We start from the raw sequence: 11,672 nt of genomic DNA, 5'->3' as shown, positions 1-11,672 counted from the left end.
TTTCTTATCCATTCGTCTGCAGATGGACATCTAGGTTGCTTCCATGTCCTGGCTATTATAAACAGTGCTGCAATGAACATTGGAGTACATGTGTCTCTTTCAATTCTGGTTTCCTCGGTGTGTATGCCCAGGAGTGCGATTGCTGGATCATATGGCAGTTCTATTTCCAGTTTTTTAAGGAATCTCCACACTGTTCTCCATAGTGGCTGTACTAGTTTGCATTCCCACCAACAGTGTAAGAGGGTTCCCTTTTCTCCACACCCTCTCCAGCATTTATTGCATGTAGACTTTTGGATAGCAGCCATTCTGACTGGTGTGAAATGGTATTTCATTGTGGTTTTGATTTGCATTTCTCTGATTATGAGGGATGTTGAGCATTTTTCATGTGTTTGTTAGCCATCTGTATGTCTTCTTTGGAGAAATGTCTATTTAGTTCTTTGGCCCATTTTTTGATTGGGTCATTGTATTTTTTTCTGGAATTGAGCTGAAGGAGCTGTTTGTATATTTTGGAGATTAATTCTTTGTCAGTTGTTTCATTTGCTATTATTTTCTCCCATTCTGAAGGCTGTCTTTTCACCTTGCTTATAGTTTCCTTTGCCATGCAGAAGCTTTTAATTTTAATTAGGTCCCATTTGTTTATTTTTGCTTTTATTTCCAATATTCTGGGAGGTGGGTCATGGAGGATCCTGCTGTGATTTATGTCAGAGAGTGTTTTGCCTACGTTCTCCTCTAGGAGTTTTATAGTTTCTGGTCTTACATTTAGATCTTTAATCCATTTTGAGTTTATTTTTGTGTATGGTGTTAGGAAGTGTTCTAGTTTCATTCTTTTACAAGTGGCTGACCAGTTTTCCAGCACCACTTGTTAAAGAGACTGTCTTTTCTCCATTTTATATTCTTGCCTCCTTTGTCAAAGATAAGGTGTCCATAAGTGCGTGGATTTATCTCTGGGCTTTCTATTTTGTTTCATTGATCTATATTTCTGTCTTTATGCTAGTACCATACTGTCTTGATGACTGTGGCTTTGTAGTAGAGCTTGAAGTCCAGCAGGTTGATTCCCCCAGTTCCATTCCTCTTCCTCAAGATTGCTTTGGCTATTTGAGGTTTTTTGTATTTCCATACAAATTGTGAGATTATTTGTTCTAGTTCTGTGAAAAATATCGTTGGTAGCTTGATAGGGATTGCATTGAATGTATAAATTACTTTGGGTAGTATACTCATTTTCACAATACTTATTCTTCTAATCCACAAACACGGTATATTTCTCCATTTATTAGTGTCCTTTTTGATTACTTTCACCAGTGTTTTATAATTTTCTATGTACAGGTCTTTTGTTTATTTAGGTAGATATATTCCTAAGTATTTAATTGTTTTCGTTGCAACAGTGAATGGAATAGTTTCCTTAATTTCTCTTTCTATTTTCTCATTATTAGTGTATAGGAATGCAAGGGATTTCTGTGTGTTGATTTTATATCCTGCAACTTTACTGTATTCATTGATTAGGTCTAGTAGTTTTCTGGTAGAGTCTTTAGGGTTTTCTGTGTAGAGGATCATGTCATCAGCGAACACTGAAAGTTTTACTTCTTCTTTTCCAATCTTTTCCAATTTGTATTCCTTTTATGTCTTTTTCTGCTCTGATTGCTGAGGCCAAAACTTCCAGAACTATGTTGAATAGTGGTGGTGAGAGTGGGCACCCTTGTGTTCCTGACTTTAGGGGAAATGCTTTCAGTTTTTTACCATTGAGGATAATGTTTGCTGTGGGTTTGTCATATATAGCTTTTATTATGTTGAGGTATGTCCCTTCTATTCCCACGTTCTGGAGGGTTTTTATCATAAATGGATGTTGAATTTTGTCGAAGGCTTTCTCTGCATCTATTGAGATAATCATATGGTTTTTATTTTTCATTTTGTTAATGTGGTGTATTACGTTGATTGATTTGCGGATATTGAAGAATCCTTGCATTCCTGGGATAAAGCCCACTTGGTCATGATGTATGATCTTCTTAATGTGTTGTTGGATTCTGATTGCTAGAATTTTGTTAAGGATTTTTGCATCTATGTTCATCAGTGATATTGGCCTGTAGTTTTCTTTTATTGTGGGATCTTTACCAGGTTTTGGGATTAGGGTGATGGTGGCCTCATGGAATGAGTTTGGAAGTTTCCCTTCCTCAGCAATTTTCTGGAAGAGTTTGAGTAGAATAGGTGTTAGCTCTTCTCTAAATTTTTGGTAGAATTCAGCTGTAAAGCTGTCTGGACCTGGGCATTTGTTTGCTGGAAGATTTTTGATTACAGCTCCTATTTCCTTGCTTGTGATGAGTCTATTAAGATTTTCTATTTCTTCCTGGTTCAGTTTTGGAAAGTTGTACTTTTCTAAGAATTTGTCCATTTCTTCCAAGTTTTCCATTTTATTGCCATATAATTGCTGATAGTATTCTCTAATGATCCTTTGTATTTCTGTGTTGTCGGTTGTGATTTCTCCATTTTCATTTCTAATTTTATTGATATGGTTCTTCTCCCTTTGTTTCTTGATGAGTCTTGCTAGTGGTTTGTCAATTTTATTTACCCTCTCAAAGAACCAGCTTTTGGCTTTGTTGATTTTTGCTATGGCCTCTTTTGTTTCTTTTGCATTTTTTTTTAATTTTTTATATTTTTATTGGAGTATAGTTGCTTATAGTTTCTTTTTTTTTCAGTTAAAAGTATTTTTATTAAAAAAGCACAAATGCAAAGAAATGAACAGAGGAAAATTTATGCGTCGAACCTGGACTGGTCACTTATGATAATATACATGCTACAATTCCATTCTCCCCAATCATTCCACCTTCACCCTCTCCCACAGAGTCCCAAAGACTGTTCTAAATGCCTATGTCTCTTTTGCAGTCTCTTATACAGGGTTCAGGTTACCATTTTTCTAAATTCCATATATATGCGTTAATATACAGTATTGATGTTCTTCTTTCTGGCTTACTTCACTCTGTATAATTGGCTCCAATTTCATCCACCTCATTAAAACTGATTCAAATGCATTCTTTTTGATGGCTGAGAAATACTCCATTGTGTATATGTACCAAAGCTTTCTTATCCATTCATCTGCAGATGGACATCTAGGTTGCTTCCATGTCCTGGCTATTATAAACAGTGCTGCAATGAACATTGGAGTACATGTGTCTCTTTCAATTCTGGTTTCCTCGGTGTGTATGCCCAGGAGTGCGATTGCTGGATCATATGGCAGTTCTATTTCCAGTTTTCTGAGGAATCTCCACACTGTTCTCCATAGTGGCTGTACTAGTTTGCATTCCCACCAACAGTGTAAGAGGGTTCCCTTCTCTCCACACCCTCTCCAGCATCTATTGCATGTAGACTTTTGGATAGCAGCCATTCTGACTGGTGTGAAATGGTATCTCATTGTGGTTTTGATTTGCATTTCTCTGATGATGAGGGATGTTGAGCATTTTTTCATGTGTTTGTTAGCCATCTTTATGTCTTCTTTGGAGAAATGTCTGTTTAGTTCTTTGGCCCATTTTTTGATTGGGTCACTTAGTTTTCTGGAATTAAGCTGCAGGAGCTGCTTGTATAATTTGGAGATTAATCCTTTATCAGTTGCTTCATTTGCTATTATTTTCTCCCATTCTGAAGGCTGTCTTTTCACCTTGCTTAGAGTTTCCTTTGCTGTGCAGAAGCTTTTGATTTTAATTAGGTCCCATTTGTTTATTTTTGCTTTTATTTCCAATATTCTGGGAGGTGGGTCTTGGAGGATCCTGCTGTGATTTATGTCGGAGAGTGTTTTGCCTACGTTCTCCTCTAGGAGTTTTATAGTTTCTGGTCTTACATTTAGATCTTTAATCCATTTTGAGTTTATTTTGGTGTATGGTGTAGGAAGTGTTCTAGTTTCATTCTTTTACAAGTGGCTGACCAGTTTTCCCAGCACCACTTGTTAAAGAGACTGTCTTTTCTCCATTTTATATTCTTGCCTCCTTTGTCGAAGATAAGGTGTCCATAGGAGTGTGGGTTTATCTCTGGGCTTTCTATTTTGTTCCATTGATCTATATTTCTGTCTTTATGCCAGTACCATACTGTCTTGATGACTGTGGCTTTGTAATAGAGCCTGAAGTCTGGCAGGTTAATTCCCCCAGTTCCATTCTTCTTCCTCAAAATTGCTTTAGCTATTCGAGGTTTTTTGTATTTCCATACAAATTGTGAGATTATTTGTTCTAGTTCTGTGAAAAATATTGTTGATAGCTTGATAGGGATTGCATTGAATGTATAAATTACTTTGGGTAGTATACTCATTTTTACAATATTTATTCTTCCAATCCACGAACACGGTATATTTCTCCATCTATTAGTGTCCTCTTTGATTACTTTCACTAGTGTTTTATAGTTTTCTATGTAAAGGTCTTTTGTTTCCTTAGGTAGATATATTCCTAAGTATTTAATTGTTTTCGTTGCAACAGTGAATGGAATAGTTTCCTTAATTTCTCTTTCTATTTTCTCATTATTAGTGTATAGGAATGCAAGGGATTTCTGTGTGTTGATTTTATATCCTGCAACTTTACTGTAATCATTGATTAGCTCTAGTAGTTTTCTGGTAGAGTCTTTAGGGTTTTCTGTGTAGAGGATCATGTCATCAGCGAACAGTGAAAGCTTTACTTCTTCTTTTCCAATTTGTATTCCTTTTATGTCTTTTTCTGCTCTGATTGCTGTGGCCAAAACTTCCAGAACTATGTTGAATAGTAGTGGTGAGAGTGGGCACCCTTGTCTTGTTCCTGACTTTAGGGGAAATGCTTTCAGTTTTTCACCATTGAGGATAATGTTTGCTGTGGGTTTGTCATATATAGCTTTTATTATGTTGAGGTATGTCCCTTCAATTCCCACTTTCTGGAGGGTTTTTATCAAAAATGGATGTTGAATTTTGTCGAAGGCTTTCTCTGCATCTATTGAGATAATCATATGATTTTTATTTTTCAGTTTGTTAATGTGGTGTATTACGTTGATTGATTTGCGGATATTGAAGAATCCTTGCATTCCTGGGATAAAGCCCACTTGGTCATGATGTATGATCTTCTTAATGTGTTGTTGGATTCTGATTGCTAGAATTTTGTTAAGGATTTTTGCATCTATGTTCATCAGTGATATTGGCCTATAGTTTTCTTTTTTTGTGGGGTCTTTACCAGGTTTTGGGATTAGGGTGATGGTGGCCTCATAGAATGAGTTTGGAAGTTTCCCTTCCTCAGCTATTTTCTGGAAGAGTTTGAGTAGAATAGGTGTTAGCTCTTCTCTAAATTTTTGGTAGAATTCAGCTGTGAAGCCGTCTGGACCTGGGCTTTTGTTTGCTGGGAGATTTTTTATTACAGTTTCAATTTCCGTGCTTGTGATGGGTTTGTTCAGATTTTCTATTTCTTCCTGGTTCAGTTTTGGAAAGTTGTACTTTTCTAGGAATTTGTCCATTTCTTCCAGGTTATTCATTTTATTGCCATATAATTGCTGATAGTATTCTCTAATAATCCTTTGTATTTCTGTGTTGTCAGTTGTGATCTCTCCATTTTCATTTCTAATTTTATTGATTTGGTTCTTCTCCCTTTGTTTCTTGATGAGTCTGGCTAGTGGTTTGTCAATTTTATTCACCTTCTCAAAGAACCAGCTTTTGGCTTTGTTGATTTTTGCTATGGCCTCTTTTGTTTCTTTTGCATTTATTTCTGCCCTAATTTTTAAGATTTCTTTCCTTCTATTAACCCTGGGGTTCTTCATTTCTTCCTTTTCTAGTTTCTTTAGGTGTAGAGTTAGGTTGTTTAGTTGACTTTTTTCTTGTTTCTTGAGGTGTGCCTGTATTGCTATGAACCTTCCCCCTTAGCACTGCTTTTACAGTGTCCCAGAGGTTTTGGGTTGTCGTGTTTTTATTTTCATTCATTTCTATGCATATTTAGATTTCTCTTTTGATTTCTTCTATGATTTGTTTGTTATTCAGCAGCGTGTTGTTCAGCCTCCATATGTTGGCATTTTTAATGGTTTTTCTCCTGTAATTGAGATCTAATCTTACTGCATTGTGGTCAGAAAAGATGCTTGGAATGATTTCAATTTTTTTGAATTTACTAAGTCTAGATTTATGGCCCAGCCTAGATTTATGTGATCTATCCTGGAAAATGTTCCGTGTGCACTTGAGAAAAAGGTGAAATTCATTGTTTTGGGGTGAATTGTCCTATAGAGATCTATTAGGTCTAACTGGTCTATTGTATCATTTAAAGTTTGTGTTTCTTTGTTAATTTTCTGTTTAGTTGATCTGTCCATAGGTGTGAGTGGGGTATTAAAGTCTCCCACTATTATTGCATTGTTAATTTCCCCTTTCATACTTGTTAGTAATTGTCTTACATATTGTGGTGCTCCTATGTTAGGTGCATAAATATTTATAATTGTTATATCTTCTTCTTGGATTGATCCTTTGATCATTATGTAGTTTCCTTCTTTGTCTCTTTTCACAGCCTTTGTTTTAAAGTCTATTTTATCTGATATGAGTATTGCTACTCCTGCTTTCTTTTGGTCTCTGTTTGCGTGGAATATCTTTTTCCAGCCCTTCACTTTCAGTCTGTATGTGTCCCTTGTTTTGAGGTTGGTCTCTTGTAGACAACATATATGGGGGTCTTGTTTTTATATCCAATCAGCCAGCCTTTGTCTTTTGGTTGGGGCATTCAACCCATTTACGTTTAAGGTAATTACTGATAAGTATGATCCCATTGCCATTTTCTTTATTGTTTTGGGTTTGAGTTTATATACCCTTTCTGTGTTTCCTGTCTAGAGAAGATCCTTTAGCATTTGTTGGAGAGCTGGTTTGGTGATGCTGAATTCTCTCAGCTTTTGCTTGTCTGTAAAGCTTTTGATTTCTCCTTCATATTTGAATGAGATCCTTGCTGGGTACAGTAATCTGGGCTGTAGGTTATTTTCTTTCATCACTTTAAGTATGTCTTGCCATTCCCTCCTGGCCAGAAGAGTTTCTGTTGAAAGATCAGCTGTTATCCTTATGGGGATCCCCTTGTGTGTTATTTGTTGTTTTTCCCTTGCTGCTTTTAATATTTGTTCTTTGTGTTTGATCTTTGTTAATTTGATTAATATGTGTCTTGGAGTATTTTGCCTTGGATTTATCCTGTTAGGGACTCTCTGGGTTTCTTGGACTAGGGTGATTATTTCCTTCCCCACTTTAGGGAAGTTTTCAACTATTATCTCCTCAAGTATTCTCTCATGGTCTTTCTTTTTGTCTTCTTCTTCTGGGACTCCTATGATTCGAATGTTGGGACATTTAACATTGTCCCAGAGGTCTCTAATATTGTCCTCATTTCTTTTAATTCGTTTTTCTTTTTTCCTCTCTGTTTCATTCATTTCTACAATTCTATCTTCTAGCTCACTTATCCTGTCTTCTGCCTCCGTTATTCTACTGTTTGTTCCCTCCAGAGTGTTTCTGATCTCATCTATTGCATTATTCATTGTATATTGACTCTTTTTTATTTCCTCTAAATCCTTATTAAACCTTTCTTGCATCTTCTCAGTTCTTTTCTCCAGGTTATTTACTTGTAACTCCATTTTGCTTTCAAGAGTTTGAATCATTTTCACCATCAAAATTCGAAATTCTTTATCAGGTAGATTCCCTATATCTTCCTCTTTTGTTTGTGGTGGTGGGCATTTATCCTGTTCCTTTACTTGCTGGGTATTTCTCTGCCTCTTCATCTTGCTTATATTGCTGTTCTTGGGGTGGCCTTTCCATCTTCTGGCAGTTTGTGGAGTTCTCTTTATTATGTAGTTTCCTCGCTGTGTGTGGGGTTGGACAGGTGACTTGTCAGGGTTCCTTGGTTAGGGAAGCTTGTGTCGGTGTTCTGGTGGGTGGAGCTGGATTTCTTATCTCTGGAGTGCAATGAAGTGTCCAGTAATGATTTATGAGATGTCAGTGGGTTTGGAGTGACTTTGGGCAGCCTGTATATTGAAGCTCAGGACTATTTTCCTGTGTTGCTGGAGAATTTGCGTGGTATGTCTTGCTCTGGAACTTGTTGACCCTTGGGTGGTGCTTGGTTTCAGTGTAGGTATGGAGGTATTTGATGAGCTCCTATCGATTAATGTTCCCTAGAGTCAGGAGTTCTCTGGTGTTCTCAGGATTCGGGCTTAAGCCTCTTGCCTCTGGTTTTCGGTCTTATTCTTGGAGTAGCCTCTAGACTTCTCTGTCTGTCATTTCCAAGGTGGTTCCCTCTGTTTTAGCTTCTGTTTGCTGGTCTCTTCAGTGTCTAATTTCTGTCCTGACACTAGGGGGCGATGGTGGACACTTTTTAAGGCTCACTTGTTCAGTCCTGTTCTGGGAAGGAAGGAACACTGCAGACAAATATCTCTGGTGTCTGTGGGGAGTGCGCGCAGTGTCTTGGCCACGCTGGGTTTGCCCCCGCTCACGGCGTGTGTGTTGTCCCAGTCTACACTGCACAGGCTCTAGGTTGCTCTGCCGGGAGCTCTCCATGGCCGGCTCTGGGTTGCATGTTCGTCCCAGGTCTAAGCCGCTCAGGTTCAGGTACTCGGGTACTCCACAAAGGCACAGACTTGGTTGGGCCTGGGTTGTGTGCCTTCCCCGGTCAGAGCAGCTCAGGTGACCAGGAGTTTGGTGAGTGCAGTCGCTGCGACTTATCGCCTCCCTGGTCCCTCCCACTCGGTTTTCTGGGTGTACAGCCGGCGCACCTTCTCAGGTGGATGTCGACCAGCCAAAAACCCAAGAAGTCTTGGTTACCAACGAAGCCTGCCTGCAGCTGGTATCGGAAGACTCTCAGGGCCGCGGTTGCCCCCTTCCGGCTCTGGCTGCCCTCCCCTGCCTCTCTTGGTGGGGGATGGGCCGTCCGCAGCCAGCTAGCTCTGCTCAGTCCTTAGTTCTGTGAGCAGGGCTGGCGGAGTCTTAGGTTAGGGCTTTTTGCCTTTTCGCCTTTAGCTATCCCACAGTCTGCTTTGCTATCCCCAGTTAGTTCTCTCAGATTGCTCTCCCGCATTCAGGCCCAGTCCTTTCTCTAAGCAGTTCAGCCGGCTCCTCCCTGCCCAGCCTCCACTTGCTAATGGCAGATGCGGGTGTCTGCGCTGCTTCTCCGCTGGGAGTTACCCTTTGGCGGGTAATCTGTGGGTTTTAATTATTTTTTCTTTTTTCTCCCGGTTATGTGGCCCTCTGAAGTTCCAAGGCTCACCACAGACGCGCCAGTGAGAGTGTTTCCTGGTGTTTGGAAACTTCTCTCTTTTTTAAGTCTCCCTTCCCAGGACAGAGCTCCATCCCTACCTCTTTTGTCTTTTTATCTTTTATGTTTTTTCCTACCTCCTTTCAAAAACAATGGGCTGCTTTTCTGGGTACCTGATGTCCTCTGCCAGCATTCAGAAGTTGTTTTGTGGAATTTACTCAGCGTTCAAATGTTCTTTTGATGAATTTGTGGGGGAGAAAGTGGTCTCGCCATCCTATTCCTCTGCCATCTTGCTCCCTCTCCCAATTTTTTTTTTAAGTTGTATTATGAAAGCCATTGGTATATAGTTTTCCTTTCCTGTGTTATACTTGTCAGGTTTTGATATTAAGATTGTGCTGGTCTTATAAAACAACTTCCCAGTCTTCTTTCTTTTTGTATTCTCTGGAAGAGTTTGTGTAAGTTGGCACTATTTCTTCCTAAAATATTTGCTGTGATATACCAGTGAGCCCATCTGGGCCTGGAATTTTCTTTGGGGGCAGATTTCCCTTTACTGGGGCTTCCCTGGTGGCTCCGGAGAAGGCGATGGTACCCCACTCCAGTACTCTTGCCTGGAAAATCCCATGGATGGAGGAGCCTGGTTGGCTGCAGTCCATGGGGTCACGAAGAATCGGACACTACTGAGCGACTTCATTTTCACTTTTCACTTTCATGCTTTGGAGAAGGAAATGGCAACCCACTCCAGTGTTCTTGCCTGGAGAATCCCAGGGACGGGGGAGCTGCCATCTATGGGGTCGCACAGAGTCGGACACAACTAAAGCGACTTAGCAGCAGCACAGCCTGGTGACTCAGACAGTGAAGAATCCTCCTGCAATTCAGGAGACCTGGGTTTGATCCCTTGGTGGGGAAGATCCCCTGGAGGGAATGGCTACCCACTCCAGTATGCTTGCCTGGAGAATTCCATGGACTGAGGAGCCTGGGGACGACAGTCCATGGGGTCCCAAAGACTTGGACAGAACTGAGTGACTAACATTTTTTCACTTTTTCACGTACAGATGGAATTTCTTTCTATAGTAGATTTAGTACTGTTCACATCTGTGTTTCTCCTTGTGTGAATTTTGGTAAGATATGTTTCCCTAGAATGTTGTCAGTTTCATCTAAAGTTCTAAATATAGCAGCATAAAGTTGTCCATAATGCCTTTTTATTATTTTAAATGTCTATAGAATTTGAAATGATGTCCCCCTTTTCATTTCTCATTTATTATTTGTTGTTTCTCTGTTTCTTTTGATTAGTCTTGACAGAGGCTTATTCATTTTTATTAGTTCTTTAGAAAACCAGCTTTGTTTATCCTCTCTATTTTTTATGGTTTTATTTATTTCTGCTTTTTGTTATTTCCTTTCTTCTCCTTTTTTGGGTGTACATTTATGTTCTTTTCCTAAGTTCTTTCTAAATATTTTTGTTTATTTTATCTATTGCATTTTGGCTATGCTGTTCGGGCTACTCTCTAGTTGCAGTGTGCAGGTTTCTCATTGCAGTGGCTTCTCTTGTAGTGGAGCATGGGCTCTAGGGTGTGTGGGCTTCAGTAGTAGTGGCACATGGGCACAGTAGTTGTGGCTTCTGGATTCTAGAGCACAGGCTCAACACTTGTGGCTCATGGGCTTAGTTGCTCTGAGGCATGTGAGATCTTCCCAGACTGGGAATTGAATCCATGTCTCCTGCATTGGCAGGTGATTCTTTACCACTGAACAACAGGGAAGCCCCTTTTCCTAAGTTCTTGATATAAATGCTTGAGATCACTGCTTTTCATCCTTTTCTTCCAAATATATGCATTTAAGACTCTTGAGAGTCCCTTGGACTGCAAGGAGATCCAACCAGTCCATTCTAGAGGAGATCAATCCTGGGTGTTCATTGGAAGGACTGATGATAAAGCTGAAACTCCAATACTTTGGCCACCTCATGCGACGAGTTGACTCACTGGAAAAGACTCTGATGCTGGGAAGGATTGGCGGCAGGAGGAGAAGGGGACGACAGAGAATGAGATGGCTGGATGGCATCACCGACTCGATGGACATGAGTTTGAGTGAACTCCGGGAGTTGGTGATGGACAGGGAGGCCTGGCGTGCTGTGATTCATGGGGTCGCAAAGAGTCAGACACGACTGAGCCACTGAACTGAACTGAAGACTCTTTACTCAGTTTTAACTTCTTCTCACAAGTTTAAATACATGTGTTTCCAATATTATTCACTTCAAAGTGTATTTTGAGTTCCATTGTAATTTCTTGACACATGGATATTAAAAATTAGACAATAAAAATATTGTTTAATCTCCAAATATTTGGGAATTTCCTAGTTTCCTTTTTGTCAGTGACTTCAGAACTTAATTCCACTATGGTCAGAGAATCAGTTCAGTTCAGTCACTCAGACGTGTCTGACTCTTTGAGACCCCATGAACCACAGCACGCCAGGCCTCCCTGTCCATCACCAACTCCTGGAGTCCACCCA

The sequence above is a fragment of the Moschus berezovskii genome, chromosome 21, assembly GCF_049115385.1.
Source record: "Moschus berezovskii isolate FMDL1 chromosome 21, NW_MosBer_1.0, whole genome shotgun sequence".
In the NCBI taxonomy this organism is placed as follows: Eukaryota; Metazoa; Chordata; class Mammalia; order Artiodactyla; family Moschidae; genus Moschus; species Moschus berezovskii.
Note: the sequence above shows the minus strand (reverse complement) of the source record.